This window comes from Amblyraja radiata, chromosome 22 (genome assembly GCF_010909765.2).
Source record: "Amblyraja radiata isolate CabotCenter1 chromosome 22, sAmbRad1.1.pri, whole genome shotgun sequence".
Classification (NCBI taxonomy): domain Eukaryota; kingdom Metazoa; phylum Chordata; class Chondrichthyes; order Rajiformes; family Rajidae; genus Amblyraja; species Amblyraja radiata.
This window is the reverse complement of record NC_045977.1, coordinates 13,975,699-13,995,056: the sequence shown is the minus strand read 5'-3', so window position 1 is coordinate 13,995,056 and position 19,358 is coordinate 13,975,699. Positions and strand designations below refer to the sequence as shown.

The 19,358-nt window shown below is 44.2% G+C and overlaps 1 pseudogene; it reads right to left on the bottom strand.

Annotated features, from left to right (window-relative positions):
* Positions 1-13,097: 13,097 nt before the first annotated feature.
* LOC116986038 lies at positions 13,098-13,209 on the bottom strand (annotated as a pseudogene).
* Between the last annotated feature and the right edge of the window lie 6,149 nt (positions 13,210-19,358).

Sequence of the window (19,358 nt, the reverse complement as noted above, 5' to 3'; positions counted from 1 at the left end):
AGCAATATTCCTTTCCGAGCAATGTGAAGAAAATGAAGTTGGCCCATGAGCAGTCATGTTTTACTACCGCAAGCTGTAGCTGCACATGCAAGCAACTGCAGATGCTGGAATCTTGCGTAGAACACAATTGCTGGAGTAACTCAGCGGGTCAGGCAGCATCTGTCCATTGTCTATTGTCTATTATCTATGGAGGACATGGATAGGTGATGTTCTGGTGAAAGCAACCTTATGCATTTAGAACTCCCCTGTATGAGCAATGGAATATGGGTTGTGGCAACTTATAGCAGACTCGATCGGCCAACTGGCTTAATTCTACTCGTATGTCTTATGGACTTTGGGGTACTTAGCCATTTAGAACGGAGACGAGGAACACTTTTTCTCATAGAGTCTGGTGAGTCTGTGGAATTCTCTGCCTCAGAGGGCAGTGGAGGCAGGTTCTCTGGATGCTTTCAAGAGAGAGCTAGATAGGGCTCTTAAAAATAGCGGAGTCAGGGGATATGGGGAGAAGGCAGGAACGGGGTACTGATTGGGAATGATCAACCATGATCACATTAAATGGCGGTGCTGGCTCGAAGGACCAAATGGCCTCCTCCTGCACCTATTGTCTATTGTCCATTGTCCATGATGTGATTTCAGTGGCCCTGCTTGCTGCTCTGTTCCTGAAATGTCACACCATTATAGTTTAGCTTTGTTTAGTTTAGATTAGAGATACAGCGCGGAAGCAAGCCCTTCGGCCCACTGAGTCTGCGTCGGCCAGCGATCCGCGTACATTAGCACTATCTTACACATACTAGGGACTATTTACAACTATAGCAAGCCAATTAGCCTGCAAACCTGTACGTCTTTGGGGTGTGGGAGGAAAAGGGATCTCCTGGAGAAAACCTGTGCAGGGCACCGGGAGAACGTACAGACAGCACCCGTAGTCAGAACCTGGCTCTTCGGCACTATAAGGCAGAAACTCTACCACTGAGCCACTATGTGAGAAAGAGAGGGACAGAATGGAGTTCTTTAATACATATAAATTAGTTTAGCTTATTGTCACCATATAGTTTAGATTAGTTTATGGTCACGTGTACTGAGGTACAGTGAAAAGCTTTTGTTGCGTGCTAACCAGTCTGCGGAATGATTGCAATCATGCCTTTCACAGTGTATAGACACACGATAGAGGGAATAACAAGATAAATTTCATTAAAGTCTGATTAAAGATAGTCTAAGGGTCTCCAATGAGGTGGATATTAGCTGAGGATGGTTCTCTAGTTGTTGATAGACTAATTCAGTTGCCTGTTAATAGCTGGGAAGAAAGATGTTTGATCATGGTGTTTGTCTTTACTGATAGGAACCCCCAACTGTGTTCTGTAAACTGTGCAATCAGTCAGGATATGGTTGTATAACATGGTTGCCCAGTGATGTATTTGGTTTCTGCAAGCCTTGTTCTGTGGAATATGATAGCACTGTGGTAAAGTTAATGGAAGAGGAATCTAGAGATCATGCTTTGGGACTATGAGTTCAAATCCCCCTGTGGAGTAACAACTCAATTCATTAAATAAACCTGGAAGCAATGCTAGTATCGGCGAGAATGGGGGATGTTGTGGAAAGCGGGATTTTCCCTGGATCTTTCATTGGTTCAATGTTTTTTTTTATTATCACATGTACCAACTTACAATGAAATATTTGTTTTAACATGCTGATCAGCAAAACTATCACCATACATAAGCACGATCCCCCGGTTAGTACAGAATGTACACAACAGCCCACTGAGTCTATATGCAAGAGTCACCATTTTGTTGTCCTTTTACAGTCCCTGCTACAACTGGTCACAAAGTCCCGATGCAGCCGTCGCCTCTATTCTGGTCATCCCGTGAACCATCGTCCCTCTCCTTACTTGGTCCTCCTCAGCCCTCGTTCCCCGGGGGACCTTGAGGGCGCGGAAGGTAAGACCCCCCCCCCCCACCCAGTTCTTCTCACTGGGCCCTTTGTCCAGCGTCGGCCACTGCCTCTCTCCACCCTCCTCTCCTCTGCAGCTTCCCTCTCTCCGGGCGGGTTCCTGGATAAGCCGGGCCAGGCCAGGCCGCTGGGATACGGCCACAGCTCGCCGGGACTCCTTCTCGTTGCGTGTGGCTTTGGCCCATAGAAAGAGAAACATAATATTTCAGAAGGGGACTTTACATTGGAGAGAAACCATGTTGTCCACGGTAACAGCAAAGTTGAGGGAGAACCAGGGTGAAACCTGAGGCGGGTTTCTCTGATAGAGTGGGGTCATCTGGCAAGTAAAATCAGATTAAGTTACAATGGCTGTCTGTTGTGTTGTTAATGCATTTCTAACCTACTGGGACATAGCCTACACACCAGACTGTTCACTGAAAGATAAAGTAAAAAGGGCAGCAGACAAAGATGTTTTTTTTTGTTATGTGTAATTTATACAGACGACAATGGGATTAGGATCACAATAATAGTCCCTGAGGGAAACACTTGGAGAGGTTGTGGAGACCATGGGATGAGGACCACTATATACAGTCCCTGAGGTAATAATGCATGTAGCGGTTTAGTTTAGTTGGCCTCAGAGATACAGCATGGAAACGGGTCCTTCCCCCTCACTGAGTCCACGCCCACCCATCAATCACCCGTTCACACTAGTCCAATGTTACCCCACTTTTGCATCCACTTCCTGCGTACTAGTTGCAATTTACAGGGGGCCAATTAATCGATAAAATCTGTATGAAAGGACTGCAGATGCTGGTTTAAATCGAAGGTAGACACAAAATGCTGGAGTAACTCAGTGGGACAGCTCAGTGGGACCCATGTTTCGGGTCTTTGGGATGTGTGAGGAAACCGGGGCACCCGGAGGGAACTCACGCAGTCACGGGGAGAACGTGCAAATCCTGCAAACAGCGCCCGAGCTCAGAATCGAACCAGGGTCTCTGGCGCTTTGAGACAGCAGCTCTACCTGCTGCACCACAATGCCGTTTGTGATGAAAATGGGAATAGAGCCATGATCATTATCATTAGTTTCAGTTTCAGTTCAGTTTATTGTCACATGTGCCGAGGTACAATGGAAAGCTTTAGTTGCGTGCTAACCAGTTAGCGGAAAGACAATACATGATTACAATCGAATATAGATACATGATAAGGGGATAAAGTTTAGTGCAAGGTTAAGGGTGTAAAGTCTGATCAAAGATAATAATAATAATAATAATGGATGGGATTTATATAGCGCCTTTCTAATACTCAAGGCGCTTTACATCGCATTGTTCATTCACTCCTCAGTCACACTCGGTGGTGGTAAACTACTTCTGTAGCCACAGCTGCCCTGGGGCAGACTGATGGAAGCGTGGCTGCCAATCTGCGCCTACGGCCCCTCCGACCACCACCAATCACTCACACACATTCACACACATTCACACACAGGCAAAGGTGGGTGAGGTGTCTTGCCCAAGGACACAACGACAGTATGCACTCCAAGCGGGATTCGAACAGGCTACCTTCCGGTCGCCAGCCGAACACTTAGCCCATTGCGTCATCTGTCGTCCAGATAGTGCGAGAGTAGTTCAGGACTGTTCTCTAGTTGTGGTAGGATGATTCAGTTGCCTGATAACAGCTGGGAAGAAGCTGTCCCTGAAACTGGAGGTGTGCATCCAGAGAGTCCCTGAGATTAGCACACCAGGGATTAAGATGACCACTGGATGAGGACTATGATAAATAACACCTAGAGATTATGTTGCCTCAGACGAGGCGAGGCAAACAGCCTGAACAACTCCAGGGATACAATGGAAGCGGTGCTTCAACGCAGGAAACATCCAGAGCAGGACGAAGACCTGATATATCATCCCCTTGGATTCTGCTCCTGTGACTCGCTGTGTCTATTTACTGGCTCTGCACTGTCGCTATAAACCTCCAATTACTATCTCAAGCACAACAGTCAAACGATAATTATGCTGCTCGATGTAGCAAACTTAATTTGGGGCCTCTATTCAGGGCAACCAGTGATAAATATAAATGAGCAACATTTCAAAGCTTGGCGTATGCATAAACAGAAAATAAACGCGTCAGGCAGAAAGGCATGTTTCTCCCCAATCATTATAAATGTAGTTATCTGTTTAAGTAATTCATTAACTTCTTTATGCACACACACACACACACACACACACACACACACACACTCAATGCCATCTGGTATAGTGAAAACTCAGCCTTGTTTGGTTGTCTTGTGTTAATTCTTTGATTCTTGCTCCTTGCACACAGACTAATGGTAACGATAGGTTGGGCTCTATTGGTGGCTCACCTGGGTGTTGCCCATTTGTAGGGTCATTGTTTGAAATTGCTCAACTGGTCTATGTTTGTACTGTTGCCAGACACTAGGACAACAGGGTGACATAGCGAACGTAGACACAAAATGCTGGGGTGACTCAGCGGGTCAGGCAGCATCTCAGGAGAAAAGGAACAGGTGATGTTTTGGGTCGAGACCCTTCTTCAGACTGAGAGCCGGGGGAGAGGCAAACTTTTCTCCAGAGATGCTGCCTGACCCGCTGAGTTGCTCCAGCATTTTGTGTCTACCTTCGACGTAAACCGGCATCTGCAGTGGCGCAACATTAGAGTTGCTGCCGTACAGCGCCAGAGACCCGGCTTCGATCCTGACTACGGGTGCTGTCTGTACGAACTTTATACGTTCTCCCTGTGACCATGTGGGTTTTCTCCATGTTTAAGAAGGAATTGCAGATGCTGGAAAATCGAAGGTAGACAAAAGTGCTGGAGAAACTCACCGGGTGCAGCAACATCTATGGAGCGAAGGAAATAGGCAAAGTTTCGGGCCGAAACCCTTCTTCTACCTTGTTTACCTTGGGTTTTCTCCATCTGCTCCGGTTTCCTCCCATCTAAAGATGTACAGGTTTGTAGGGTAATTAGTTTCAGTAAAATTGTGAATTGTCCCTAGCGTGTAGGATAGTGCTAGTGTACGGGGTGATTACTGGTCGGCATGTACTCGGTGGGCTGAAACACATGTTTCTGCAGAGTACCTATAAAGTCTAAAAGCCTCTTAAATGCCGTTATCATATCTGCTTCCACCAACACCCCTTATAACAAGTGCCAGATACCCATCACTATCTGTATAAAAATACTTGCCCATCACATCTTTCAACTTTCCCCTGCTACGCTCTCTTGTCTTTGACATTTCCACCCTGACTGTATTGATAAATTCAGCTAAACTTATGTACTGCAAGTTTGCAGATGATACCACAATGATGGGACAGGTCATGAACAATGGTGAAATGGAGGACAGGAAGGAGATAAAGATCCTACAATACCCTCTTCCTCATTGTCAGTGAGACGACAGAGCTACTTATCGACCCCTGGAAGCTCGGTGGAGTACATGCCCCTAACAGCATCAATGGTACAGAAGTGGAAATGCTCGTGAGCATCAAGTTCCTCAGTGTTAATCTTACTGACGATCTGTTGTGAACCAACAACATGGATGTGTCAGCCAAGAAGTCACACAATGCCTCTACTTCCTCAGGAGATTGAGGAAATTCAGCATGACTACAATGACTCTTACAAATGTCTACACATAGAAAACGCACTGTCAGGTTGCATCACAGCTTGGTTTGGAACAGACCAAGCTGCCCAAGACCACAAGAAATTTCAGAGAGTGACCCAGTCCATTACACAGACCAGACTTCATACCATTGACTCCATCTACACTTGCAACTGCCTCAGAAAAGCAGTCAACAAAATCAAAGACTTGTCCACCCATGTCATTCCTTCTTCTCCTTGCTCCTGTCTGGCAGGATCTTCCATAAACATGGGCACTGTTCGATTCACATGTGCCCCATTGTGCACAACTTGCCCACACCGACCAACATGTCCCATCTACACTAGTCCCATCTGCCTGAGTTTGGCCCTTATCTTCACCTTGGTCCGTCTCTTCACCTTTTTTAAATTTTATTTTATTTTAAGTCCTGTTAAAAAATGTTAGTTGGAGGTCTTTTATGGTGGGGGTGGGGAAGGGGGAAACTTTATTTCTTAGTCCCCTACCTGGTCGGAGAGGCAGCATCCCTCCGAGCTGCTTCTTCGCCCCGTCCTCGCGGCCTACCATCGAGAATGGAGCGGCGTTTCCTGTCGGGACCGGCCGGGACTACAGCTTCGGCGGCGGTGGCGCAGCGCTGGGATACCAACACGGAGCGGGCGATGCCTTACCGGGTCGCCGTGCGGTAAGTTCCGGAGTGCTGTGGCCGCCGACTCCCAACATCGCGGAGCTGTGGTTGCAGTTGTCAGGCCGCGGGCGGTGCTGGATTTGGAGCGCCGCGGAGCCTGGGATGGAGTTCGCCGGGGTCGGAGCTCCAACCGGCGCGGCCTGAGGACTACGAGTGCCCCGGTCTCCAGGGAGGAGGCAGCCGCTCCAGACTTTCCAAGCCGCTGAGGAATGTTTCACCCGACGCCAGTGTTCCATCTTCACGGCAAGAGGGCCCTGAAAATCATCGGACTGGCTGCAAGGCCACAAATGGGCCCCGACCTCGGGTGTTTCACAGAGGAAGAGGACTTAACTTTCTGGTGCCTTTCCCCACAGTGGAAATTTTTGATTCTGCTGTGGGGGGATGTTTGTGTTGAACTCTATAATGTGTTGTGTCCATTTTCTTTATTTTTTAACCTTTTTCTATGGTTTGTATGGAAACTAATAATCTATTTTATGTAAAGTACTTTGGTGTCAATGCGAGTTGACTTAAAACGTGCTATATAAATAAAACTTACTTACTTACCCCTCGAATCCTATCCTGTCCATGTACCTGTTCTAAATGTTTCTTAAACATTGCAATAATATCTCCCTCAACTACCTCCTCTGGCAGCTCGTTCCATACACACATCATCCTTTGTGTAAAAAAGTTACCTATGTGCCCTAGTTCTCGATTTCCCTTCTCTAGGCAAGAGACTTTATGAGTTTACCCAATTTGTTCCTCTTATCGTTTTGTACACCTCTATAAGATCACCCATCATCCTCCTGCGTTCTAAGGAATAGAGTCCTAGCCTGTTTAACCTCTCCCTATAGCTCAGGTCCTTGAGTCCTGGCAACATCCTCGTAAATCTTCGCTGCAACCTTTTCAGTTTGTCAACATCTTTCCTATAACACGGTGACCAAAAGTGAACATGATACTCTAAATGTGGCTTCACCAACATCTTAAATAACAGAAACATAACCCCCCCAACTTCTATACCGAATACTCTGACTGGTGAAAGTCAATGTGGTGAAAGCCATTTTGACCACCCTATCTATCTGCGACGCCACTGGAACATAGAACAGTATGGCACAGGAACAGGCCCTTCGGCCCACAATATCCATGCTGAACATGATACCCGATTAACTAGTCTCCTCTGCCTGCACATGATCCATATCCCTCCTTATTAAAGGATTTCTCAGGGGAAAAACTAGATTCCTAGCAAATACTGCCACTTTCAACCTCTCACTCTGTGGATTCACACATAGATTGCATCCACATTTCAGTAGAGGGCAGTATTAACACAAAAATCTACTCATAATTGCTGTCTGAACTGAATTCATTCCCCGGTTAGTGAATTACTTCTTTATATTATTCCGCAGGAAAGGATAATTGTGATTGAACTTACATTTGCCAAGAAATTATATGACAAGGTCATGCCTTGGAACTGATCTCTGCATCAGCCATGTTACTGCCTTTTAATATATGGAATAAACTTCATCTCAGCCTAATAGTTTTCAATATTTAGCATGAATCCTCGATCAATATTGACCTTGAGTTGTCATTAAATAATACATCAAATAATAAATTAAATAATAGCAGCGCCTGCAGGGGATGGTCGGGGTCTCTCTGGCCCTCCCCACCCTAGTTGTCCCGCTAGTGTATCTGTTCGTATCTCCTCATTATCGCTTCCTCCACAGCCAACAATGGACCATTGTGGGCTCCTGGGTCATCGGTGCCGACTCTGATCTGTTCTGTTCCTTTTCATATCTCTAGTTTCCCTCTCCCCTGACTCTGTCTGAAGAAGGTTCTCGACCCGAATCGTCACCTATTCCTTTTCTTCAGAGATGCTGACTGACCCGCTGAGTTACTCCAGCATTTTGTATCTATCTTCGTTGTAAACCAGCATCTGTACTTCCGTCCTACACATTACATAAGACAAATGTATATGCATGCTTGACTTAAAAACTAATGTCAGATTCCTGATAAGCATCTCCAGCAAGTGTCGGGGGGCGGAGGGGGGGGGGGGGGGGGGGGGGGGGGTGGGTGTAGAGGATTCAGCTGAAAGTTGGGTGGCATTGTGGCGAAGCAGTAGAGCTGCAGCCTCACAGAAACAGACACCGAGGTTTGATCCAGATTATGGTACAATCTACGCATAATTTCTACCTCCTCCCTGTGACCATGTGGGTTTTTCAAGGGTGCTCAGGTTTCCTCCCACATCCCAAAGATGTGTACGAGTGGTTGAGAAATTGGGATAACGCAGAACTAATATGAACGGGTGGTTGATGGTTGGAGTGAATTCGATGTGTCGATGGGCGCTATATTTTTCAATCAATCAAAAATTTGCCATCTTAGTTTAGTTTTCGTTTAGTTTAGAGATACAGCGCGGAAACAGGCCCTTCGGCCCACGGAGACCGCACTGACCAGCGATCCCCGCACACTAACACTATCCTACACACACTAGGGACTATATTACATATATACCGAGCAAATTAACCTACAAACCTGTACATCTTTGGAATGTGGGAGGAAACCGAAGAAACATACAAACCCTGTACAGACAGCACCCGTAGTCGGGATTGAACCCGGGTCTCCGACGCTGCAAGCGTTGCAAGGCAGCAACTCTATTGCATATGCAGTTTGTCAAATGCAGATGCAACATGTTGGCTGAGCTACACAGACTGTACCTCCCTAACCTGCTGCTTTAAGCACGGAGAAGAAAAAAGACTTCAAGAACCAGCATTTGCAAATCCTCCTGACTAGGAAATATATTTCCAATCCTTTTTTACCGCCCGATCTAAATCCTGGAACACGCATCCTTTTAGAAGGATGAGGGAGTACCTTATTGAAACTTACCGAATAGTAAAAGGCCTGGATAGAGTGGATGTGGAGATATTTCCACTGGTGGGAGACTCGAGGACCAGAGGCCAGAGCCTCAGAATAAAAGGATGTTCCTTTAGAAAGGAGATGAGAAGGAATTTCTTTAATCAGAGGGTGATGAATTTGTGGAATTTATTGCCACAGAAGGCTATGGAGGACATGTCAAAGGATATTTTTAAGGTGGAGATTGACAGATTCTTGATTAGTATGGGTGGCAGGGGTTATTTGGAGAAGGCAGCAGAATAGGGTGGGGAGGGAAAGATAGATCAGCCATGATTGAATGGTGGACTAAACTTGATGGGCCGAATGGCCTAATGGCTCTGTCCCATGGTACGAGTTCATTCCAAGAGCTCTCCCGAGTTTAAAAAAAAATCAAACTCGTGGTAAGCACGGAGAATGAACGTAGCGGGTACGTCGGAGCTCGGGGACGTCTCTTAGCGGCTCGTAACGCTAGCAGCAGGTACTCGGGAAGACTCGCTAACAGCAGGTAAGCACGGGAAGACTCGTGAAGATTTTTCAACATGTTGAAAAATGTCCACGAGAGCCCCAAGTACCGACGAGTGACCATTACCATAAATCTCCGAATTCGAATCAGGGCAAACTCGGGAGAGCTCTTGGGATGAACTTGTACCGTGGGACAGGGCCATTAGGCTGCTTCTAGAACTAATGAACTTCTGGTCACTGGAACGGCACCAGAGGACAATCTTCACCCTAGTGGTTCAAGAAAGCTGGTCACCACTATTTTCTCAGAGCCAATTCAGGAAGGGCTGTAAATGCTGGCCTTGTCAGCAATGAGTGGGATAAAACTCTGGTCCGTGTTTGATCCATCCTCTTTGGTTTTCCCTCCAATCCAATCTCCCATCACTTTCTCCAGAATTATATTCCTTAACCCTGCAAAGTGCAGTCTTCCATTCAGTCATGACAAACCATGATAGAGTAAAGCTCTGGTTGTAGTTGGAAAATCTCACCTGACAATTCATGAATGTTGTTGGTGATTAGATCACTGTTGGTATTTGGAACAATTAGATTGGAATGAGACACAGTGGCGCAGTGGTAGAATTGCTGCCTTACAATGCCAGAGACCCGGGTTTGATCCTGACTATGAGTGTTGTCTGTGCAGAATTTGTACATTCTCCGTGTGACCACGTGGGTTTTCTCTGGGTGCTCTGGTTTCTTTCCACACTCCAAAGATGTACAGGTTTGTAGGTTAATTGGCTTCGGCAAATTTGTAAATTGTTCCTAGCAGGTAGGATAGTGTTAGTGTATGGGGTAATCGCTGGTCAGCATGGACTCAGGGGGCTTCAACGCTGTGTTCCTAGAAGTCTAAAAATCTAAAGTCCAAAGAGAGGAAAATGGAAAGATGATTATGTGGTTCTTTAAAGATAGGTGTTAGGTTACTCAGCTTACTGAAGGCAAGACTCCCTTGAGTCCAACTTATTACAATCGATTTTTGATGAACTCATAATAACTGCAGTTCTATAGACGTGCATATGTTGGGCAATAGACTTTATGAAGCAAAACTTCATTTCAGGTCAAGCTGTGAAATGGAAAGGACAGAGACTGCACAGCACTATGTGTTAGTTGAGGCAAAGGATTCTAGACTGCTGAGAAAGTACACATTAGCTATTAGTTTTTATGTGCAGTAATATCAATTGCTGCCATCTCCATTTTGTCAAACCGTTACTCCTGCCCAGATCCTTTATGTTATTTGCTCAATATATGTTTATATATTATATATGTAGCTACTCTATTTAACTGGTTATAATTACTACATGCCCCTGAAAGATTAGGAAATGAAAAAAAAAATTCTAATTAACCTCAAAGGTCTGCATATACATAGCATGTGTTGGAAGGTAAAAGCTTCAAAATAAATGTTTTTGTTTGTAAGGCCAATGGCATTTTTAATAGGCAATCAAATAATTACCTGGAACATACAAAGCAGAGGCAAAGATGTGTACCCCTGTTTTTTGGTGTAAATTATGGTACAGAAACTTAACAATGTTTCTGAAAAATTCCAGTTTCCATTACTGGTTAGTTATAATCTTTAGAATGTTCTTTCCGATGGCCATCCTGCAGTCCTGAGGATTTTATCCATAGGAACCTCCAATTTAAATGCTGCCGACATTGCTGCAGCCTGGTGGAGTGAGATTTTAACCCAGTTAGTGTTTACACCAACTTTTGTCAATACTATGTTAGCCATTTAGCTGGCCTGGCCTGTTATTCCTTAATGAGGCTGTCTGTCGTTGATGAGAAGTTCCTCTTCTGTGCCACTGATGGTCTGGGTTTGTTTCATGTATATTTGTAGATGTCTCACAACACAGTCAATCATCTGTAGGGTAGGCTCTAAAAAATGTTATTTTAAGGCCTGCTGACGCCTGTCTGTTTAGTTCCCTAATTCCTGAATATAGAAGTGTAAGTTGCCAGGTGAACTGGTCAAGTTATCCAGCCTTAATTTGGTAGGGACTGAGTCCTTAGTGCCGTGACCTAAGCCATCAGCATGACAGTTTTGTAAAATGTCAAAAACTGTAATAACAGCGCTGTGGCTGGAGCCCAGTTCTTTAACAACGTTAAGACGATGCTGATGTCCCATATTTGGGAATACCTGGTCTTTGGGGAATTCCCATAAAAAGTGTCCCTCATAAGCTGTTGTTCCGTTCTCTTGCCACAGGTAAGTAGATGGGCCACTTCTGGCACAGTTGATATCACTAATACTAAGCCCCTGTAGGTTAACAAAGCTTCCAAACAGGCTGGATGATGTATTATGGTTGCAACACATCTCCCATTAGTTTATGTATTTTAGACATTGTCTTTAGGTTGATTGTCTGTGGCCCGCTGTGATCATGTCCATTGCTCTGGCCGTCTGTTTTGGATGGTGCTGCATGGTTCTAATCTCATTCCCAGTACCACCTAGAACCATGGTTGGGTAGGTCAGTCGGGTACTATTAAAACACCAGACGCAGAGTCTCGTAGTATTTCCCTTAGTACCCCCCCCTGATGAGGTTGCCAAATTGTGTTGGCCAGATTGTTACATGATGTAGATTCCCTTTCACCCATGTGGTTGATATGTGCTACCACAGTAGTGTTGTTAATTTATAATCTAATAACCCGTTTAATATATTCCAGGACTTTAGGCCATGAAGAAACACCCAACATTTCCAGGTAGTTATGCCCAGTGTTAGTAATAATGATGCTTCCTGTGTATTCCATCTTCCTCCACAGCTGGAGATGGAATTGGTAACACACCATCCTAGTGCATAGCATCCATATGTAGGACCATAGACTGGTTGCTGACAATGATAGGATTGGAGCAATGCCCAATGTTATCTTTCCACCATTTAGTTCCAATATGGCTTCTGTATGGCTTCATCATTCAATCGGAATGATCACCATTAATTTTAAGAGCTCATATTTTGGCCCTCTGTAAATCTTTATAATGTAAGGGTCTGAATTATGTGGCTGGAAACCATATGTTGCCAATATTCTTGCTACCAGTCTGATGGATGGTTTATCCTCATGTCAATGATTTTGCTGTATGCCTCTATTAAGGTTGTAGCATCTGTTGGCAAAGTTATTGACATGAGGAACTGAGTTAATGGTGAACCCCAAATAATCCCTTTAGTTTGAAGGCTTTAATTTTGATTTAATTGGATGGATAATGAATCCTAGTTTCCAAATAGTTGTTAAGTGGCTGTTACCGTTTGTTCAGCCCGTCCTAGGTTTCCACACAATTAATATGTCATCCAAAGAAGCCATTACCATTGTGTGGCTGGTTGTCATATTTTGTAAATAACCTAGGTGCTAATGTAAACACATTAGGTAGTGCTCTATACTGCTAGAGCTGAGCCATCCAATTAGATAAAAATAACGTCCGTGGTCACCTGTTATGGGTACTGAAATAGTAAGCATCCTTTGAATCAATGCTTGCCATTTTCGTTCTTAAAACGAATATACTTAACAATAGAAAAGGTTTCTGTTCTTAAAACGAATATATCGTATTATTTATTTTAGTCTTTATTTATTTATTTATTTATTTATTAATGTATGGTCCCTAGATAAGGGACATATCAGATATTTAAACTGATAAGAACAGATATTATGCTTGATCTTAGCCAAAAAGCCGAGATCTGATCTATGTTTGATGCGTCAAGCGCCATATCCTATTTTGTTAGGAAGGGAATGCGTAGATAATAATTCTTCCCTTGCAATGCAGCTAAAACCCCATCTGTTGCTGATATCCAGTGTCTGTATCCCTTATGACATATTTGGTAATTGGTGATTATGTCTGGATACGAGTAGATCGGCATCTGGTGTTCCATATCGTGTAGAAACATCAGCAAATACTATAGCCCAATATCCATTTGGTGTTTTCCTCCAAATTCCTCTCTCGATATAGCTGGACTAGAAGATTATGTGTTGTAAAATTCTATTGTGTATCCCCAGATACTGTTTAAGATATGAGTGTCAAAAAGTTATTTATTCGATGTCTTCTCGCACCAACCTCCTTGCTTCCTTCTGGTTTTACTGTTTTCTTCTGGATCCCCGAGGCCGTGTGTTGTGGGTGTACACATCTTCCAGCATAGGGGCGATACCTTTGAGGATGATCTTTGGACGTTTAGATGAGCTCCAGTTTGGCTTCATTGTCCAACTCCTTGACCTTCTAGATAGGTCACCTCCAAATAAAAAGATTTTGCTAGGAGGTTTCGGGTTTACACAGGCCCGCGTCAATCCCGGTTGGATGTAACCAGATGCATAAATTGATTAGTTTAGTGCATTCAGGGATTTACAATCCTCGGTGGCAAGTGACAGCTATGGTGTCAGCTAATGTTTGCCCCTGCAGTAGATAGAAAACATATGGTCTATGCTGGCTTCTAACCTGGTTTGTAGATCTTTCCCAGTTAGCTTTACTCACAGCTGTACTGTTGTTCCCCCTGAAACATAGACAGACATTCCCGTGTGACTTCCCAGATGGGAATGGAATTTGTCAGTAAATTTTTGGACTGCTAAATCCTTCAGTCACAACATAAGTATTCCTGTATTTCTATCAGGAAAGGACCAATAATGCACTCTATGTACTTTGTGACTTAGAAAAGGCATCACCTCATTGTTACAGCTCTTACATCTGTTTACCTGTCCAGGGTTTGCCCTAGACTTGACCCCAGCACTCTTCTGACAGAAGAGTCTACTGGGGAGAGAGAAGCATGATTATAGCCCTATAGAAAAGGTGCTGCTTCCTTCTCCCTGAGTCTGTCTTTTCCTCAAACACTTCCCTGTAATAGTAGGAGTGAAATACAGCCCTGTATAAGGTGCTGCTATGGGACTTACCCACTGGAGGATTTCTTCTTGGACCTGCATCGCTGCAAAACGGTATGTTCTCGCAGGTGCAGGCCCCGCAGTGCCAATGCGGTGCAGTGTACACGGTCACTGTGCCGCCGGTATCCCCGTTGGCCTGCGGTGCTCCAAAGCGCGGTGCAGTGCTCACAGCACTGAGCCGCCCGTACTGCCGTTAGCCTGCGGCGCTAGTGGCAGACTGGATCATGAACAGAACTGCCTTGCGCAGTCCGAGTGCTGACATCTCCTTCACACGGGCATCAAAACATGAGCTACCTGGTAATTTTGTCAAAACTCTGTCAAACGTGATGGACCTCTGCACGGAACAAGGAGAAACAGCATAACTGAATGCTGCTTGTGAATTACTGGAAGAATTGCTTCAAGTAGTCGATTATAAGTTTAGTTTAGAGATACAGCGCAGAAACAGACCCTTCCGCCCACCGAGTCTGCGCTGACCAGCAATCCCCGCACTTTAACGCTATCCTACACACACTAGGGACAATTTACAATTTTACAGAAGTCAATTAACCTACAAGCCTGTACGTCTTTGGAGTGTGGGGGGAAACTGGAGCACCTGGAGAAAACTCACGCAGGTCACGGGGAGAACGTACAATCTCTGTACAGACAGCACCCGCGGTCAAGATCGAACCTGAGTCTCTGGTGTTGTAAGGCAACAACTCTACCGCTGCGCCACCGTGCCACCCCACGTCTTTCAGTCTGTAATGTAGCAACAAGGACATATGAAGTTTTATTTTGTTGTGCAGAACAATGTCTATTTATTACTGTCTTTTCGCTAGGATGGCAGAATCACAATAGCAAGTGGACTAACTGGACTATTGTTGAAATGACACAAAGTGCTGGAGTAACTCAAGGGGTCAGACAGCATCTCTGGAGTATATGGATAGATTGACGTTTCGGGTCGGGGCCCTTCTTCAGACTGATTGTAGGGAGAAGAAAGCTGGAAGTGAATTGACATGTGAAACATTGACATTGTTGACATCTGGATAAAACATGAAATTATGAAAAGATGTTGTTTCAGCATTGTGCCATTCAAAACTGATTTAGCAGCGAGTGTAAGAATTAAATTACCATTTCTGTTTTTTTATGCCATGCTCCGGAAATTTGACTTGGTGCTTCTGGATGAGACCAATCTGCATTGCTGACTGGATTTCTATGCAGTGTGTTCAGTTTAGTTTAAGGTTAGAGATACATTGTGGAAACAGGTCCTTTGGCCCATACTGTCCAGCGATTCCCGTACACTAGCACTATCCTACACACTAGGGACAATTTGCAATTTTTACCGGCCAATTAACCGACATACCTGCACGGCGCCAGAGACCCGGCCTCGATCCTGACTATGGGTCCAGTCTGTACAGTGTATGTTCTCTCTATGAGCGCGTGGGTTTTCTCTGGGTGCTCGGCTAAAGACGTACAGGTTTGTAGGTTAATTGTCTTCAGTGAAGATTGTAAATTGTCCCTAGTCTGTAGGATAAAGCTACTTTACGAAGGGGTGATCGCTGGTCGCTGTGGACTTGGTGGGCTGAAGGGCATGTTTCCACGCTGTATCTCTAAACTAAACTAAACTCTGATTCTAAACCTGCCCCATATTAGGAATGGGAGTGTGTCTGAATTGATCCTGAGGTCTAGTAAGGAGATCAAAATGAGGATATCATGGAGCTGAATTGAAAACAATAAACCTAGAGGTGAAATAAATCCAATAATTTGTATCAACCAGTTCTTCTTGTTCAGAGTCCCTAAAACCGACGACAGCAAAAAATGGATTATGTCAGAACTGCCATCCATTATAAATCCCTGCTTATGTCAATGGTGAATTGAGAATGGGGAGAGGTATCAAACATAAATGTTTTGAACTAGGCAGACAATTTTACAGAATTGACACTGAGTTCCCTTGACAAGATGCCAGTGGGTTATACTCATACGCTTCTCCAACGAGTTGCAAGTAGTCATGACTTTTACACAGAGGATGCAACCGCGTGGCCCATATGGGTAGACAACTGGGTTTTGATATATTTATCACCAATATTCACATCTGATGTCTAACACTGAATCATGAGATTGTGCAACTCAGTCCCTTGCACCTCCATTGTTTTGTAAACAGTTTTGTATGAATGAACGAATGAATGAATGAATGAATGATACAGCATGGAAAAGGGCTTTTCAGCCCACTGAGTCCATGCTGACCAATGTTCACCCCTTCCCACTTGTACTATGTTATTCCACTTTCTCATCTACTGCTTACACACTAGGAGCACTTTACACAAGCCAATTAACCTACAAGCCTGCTCATCTTTGGCATGTGGGAGGAAACAGAATCGTTCAACGGAAACTCATGCAGTGACAGAGAGAATGTGCAAACTCCACACAGACAGCAGCTGAGGTCAGGATCGAACCTGGATGTCTGGTGCAGTGAGGCAGCAGCTTTACGGGCTGCATCATCGTGCCGTCCCTTGTGCTAGTGAATACGTTTATTCCGCATCTTGTCTGCTGCCTTGGGCGCAAATTCCGATTCCAAATACAAATGTACCCATATAACCATATAACCATATAACAATTACAGCACGGAAACAGGCCATCTCGGCCCTACAAGTCCGTGCCGAACAATTATTTTCCCTTAGTCCCACCTGCTTGCACTCATACCATAACCCTCCATTCCCTTCTCTTCCATATGCTTATCCAATTTATTTTTAAATGATACCATTGAACCTGCCTCCACCACTTCCACTGGAAGCTCATTCCACACCGCTACCACTCTCTGAGTAAAGAAGTTCCCCCTCATGTTACCCCTAAACTTCTGTCCCTTAATTCTGAAGTCATGTCCTCTTGTTTGAATCTTCCCTATTCTCAAAGGGAAAAGCTTGTCCACATCAACTCTGTCTATCCCTCTCATCATTTTAAAGACCTCTATCAAGTCCCCCCTTAACCTTCTGCGCTCCAGAGAATAAAGACCTAACTTATTCAACTTTTCTCTGTAACTTAGTTGTTGAAACCCAGGCAACATTCTAGTAAATCTCCTCTGTACTCTCTCTATTTTGTTGACATCCTTCCTATAATTGGGCGACCAAAATTGTACACCATACTCCAGATTTAGTCTCACCAATGCCTTGTACAATTTTAACATTACATCCCAGCTTCTATGCTCAATGCTCTGATTTATAAAGGCTAGCATACCAAAAGCTTTCTTTACCACCCTATCTATATGAGATTCCACCTTCAAGGAACTATGCACGGTTATTCCCAGATCCCTCTGTTCAACTGTATTCTTCAATTCCCTACCATTTACCATGTACGTCCTATTTTGATTTGTCCTGCCAAGGTGTAACACCTCATATTTATCAGCATTAAACTCCATCTGCCATCTTTCAGCCCATTCTTCCAAATGGCCTAAATCACTCTGTAGACTTTGGAAATCCTCTTCATTATCCACAATCCACTTCATTATCTTGGTATCATCTGCATACTTACTAATCCAATTTACCACACCTTCATCCAGATCATTGATGTACATGACAAACAACAAAGGACCCAACACAGATCCCTGAGGCGCCCCACTAGTCACCTGCCTCCAACCCGACAAACAGCCATCCACCATTACCCTCTGGCGTCTCCCATTCAGCCACTGTTGAATCCATCTTGCTACTCCTGCATTTATACCCAACAGTTGAACCTTCTTAACCAACCTTCCATGAGGAACCTTGTCAAAGGCCTTACTAAAGTCCATATAGACAACATCCACTGCTTTACCCTTGTCAATTTCCCTAGTAACCTCTTCAAAAAATTCAAGAAGATTAGTCAAACATGACCTTGCAGGCACAAATCCATGTTGACTGTTCCTAATCAGACCCTGTTTATCCAGATGCTTATATATATTATCTCTAAGTATCTTTTCCATTAATTTGCCCACCACTGAAGTCAAACTAACAGGTCTATAATTGCTAGGTTTACTCTTAGAACCCTTTTTAAACAATGGAACAACTTGCGCAGTACGCCAATCCTCGGGGACTATTCCCGTTTCTAATGACATTTGAAATATTTCTGTCATAGCCCCGGCTATTTCTACACTAACTTCCCTCAATGTCCTAGGGAATATCCTGTCAGGACCTAGAGACTTATCCACTTTTATATTTTTCAAAAGTGTCAGTACTTCTTTTACTTTGAAACTCATAGTATCCATAGCTACTCTACTAGTTTGCCTTACCTCACATAATTCAATATCCTTCTCCTTGGTGAATACCGAAGAAAAGAAATTGTTCAATATCTCCCCCATCTCTTTTGGCTCTGCAGATAGCTGTCCACTCTGTCTCTCCAATGGACCAATGTTATCCCTCGTTATCCTTTTGCTATTAATATAGCTGTAGAAACCCTTTGGATTTACTTTCACCTTACTTGCCAAAGCAACCTCATATCTTCTTTTAGCTTTTCTAATTTCTTTCTTAAGATTCTTTTTACATTCCTTATACTCCTCAAGCACCTCATTTACTTCATGCTGCCTATAATTATTGTAGATCTCCCTCTTTTTCCGAACAAGATGTCCAATTTCCCTTGAAAACCAGGGCTCTTTCCAATTTTTACTGTTTCCTTTCAACCGAACAGGAACATAAAGATTCTGTACTCTTAAAATTTCCCCTCCATTTCTCTTCTACATCCTTCCCATAAAACAAAATGTCCCAGTTCACTCCTTTTAAATCATTACCCCTTTTTATTCTTCATGTCCTAACCCGAAACGTCACCCATCCTTTTTCTCCAGAGATGCTGCCTGACCAGCTGAGTTACTCCATCCAGCACGTTGTGTCTATCTTTGGTACGTGCCAGCATCAGCAGTTCCTTTCGCCACACTTAGCCTGTAGGGAGCGGAGGAGAGAGTGAGGTAATGTAGAATTAATGTGAAGTGGGTGATCGATGATCGGCATGGACTTAGTGGGCTGAAGGTCC